The sequence below is a fragment of the Neophocaena asiaeorientalis genome, unplaced genomic scaffold, assembly GCF_003031525.2.
Source record: "Neophocaena asiaeorientalis asiaeorientalis breed wild unplaced genomic scaffold, Neophocaena_asiaeorientalis_V1.1 scaffold29, whole genome shotgun sequence".
NCBI lineage: Eukaryota > Metazoa > Chordata > Mammalia > Artiodactyla > Phocoenidae > Neophocaena > Neophocaena asiaeorientalis.
Genome location: NW_020174423.1, coordinates 324,832 through 326,578, shown reverse-complemented (window position 1 = coordinate 326,578; position 1,747 = coordinate 324,832).

Below are 1,747 nucleotides of genomic sequence, written 5' to 3'. Positions count from 1 at the left end.
CTAAAGAAGAAAATAAAAATATATAAGTCCAGTGGTAAAAAATGTTAGGTGGCGCTTCAAGAAGGTTAAACTGATGTAAAGATTAAGTGCGGGAAGAAGTTTTAGTTTGAAGTGTTTCATTAAAGCACATTACACAAAATGATGTTTTCAAAGGGTTTATCACAGTACCAAGTACTTTTTTATGTAGTAAGCATTTCCAAGCTGCTAGAGTACAGAACTGACAGAATTTGAGGTCATGGTCATCTTATCAAGTTACTCTACCTACCTACTCAATTTCCGCCTTCACCGAATTTCATTTTTGCTTTTATTTGTCCTCCAAAACCCAAACTTCTAAGTGGCCTCAAATTTTAAGATGTCCAAGTGCCCTCACTAACCTGGTCTGTGTGCAAGATTTTATATGTATATCTAATAGTGTGAAACTACCCACAAGCCTTTTTCTACTCTCCAAATTTTAAGTTCTTCTTTGCTTAAGTATAAAATCCTACTACATATCCAAAAGAAAAACATTTTGTGACTTAGCTAATACACTAAGTACACATGTGAAATAACTTTTGAGACTTGCCTTACGTATCCGACAAGTAACCTCTTAAGGTTTACCTCCTCCTCATTCCCAACCTAAGTCACTCTACTATCACTAAGAACAACATATGAATGTGAACGTGCTTGGCACGCTACAAAATGCTAAATAAGTTTTAGAAATGGTTTTTACCTATTATGATTTGACAGGATAGACTTATCACCTCTAACCTAAACAGCTACATCTATACTTCTATTCGTAACTCAGTGATTGCTACCTTAAAGTAATACAACCTGACAGTATCTGCTAGAAGATAGGTGGTAAGAAGGGAACCAGAAAAATAATGAAATTTAGGAATTAGAAAAATCTGAGATTTCAGAAGCACTCTAGACACATCTTAAGCATAGAGGCACCCTTAGGGGAGGTAAAATGTTCTTTCAATCTACTAGGGGTATCCTGCTCACATGCTCAATGACACTTATGGACAATGAGGCAAAAATCCATACTAATATGCAACAGTGACTATATCATCACGTTAGATTCCAACTAAGTACTCCAAAACAAATGTTCCAATTCTTCCCAAACCAAGGTAATTTTAAAAGTAAATTAAAAGCCGACTCACGCTAGAGACAGAGACAGAGTTTACTCTTAACTGTTCTAAGGAATAGGATAATTATCCTGGCTGAGACATTTTCATCCATTCCCCCCCCCCCACACCCGCTATAGATCAATAGCTATTTTGCTGCTTAATGCAACCCAGGAGCAGTACTGTGAAATGTTGAGAACATTACACTTCAGACATTCAAGAATGTTCTTCAGCAGGATCTCAAAATATTTCCACCTAATGAAAAAGATACTAGTAGGAAATGAAGACTCTAAACTTTGAAAGGTACCCTTTAATATAAATAAAAGGGGTACAGGGCCATTTACATACAGGATGAACTGAATGTTCATCCGTACAGTCAAGATAAACCATAAGAGGAGGTTAAATAAAAATATGGAAGGTTTCCCTGGTGGCTCAGTGGTTGGGAGTCTGCCTACCAGCGCAGGGGATGTGAGTTTGGCCCGGGAAGATCCCACCTGCCGCAGAGCAACTAGGCCCGTGCACCGTAACTACTGAGCCTGCGCTCTAGAGCCCGCGAGCCACAACTACTGAGCCCGCCTGCCACAACTACTGAAGCCTGCACGCCTAGAGTCCGTGCTCCACAAGAAGAGAAGCCACCGCACTGA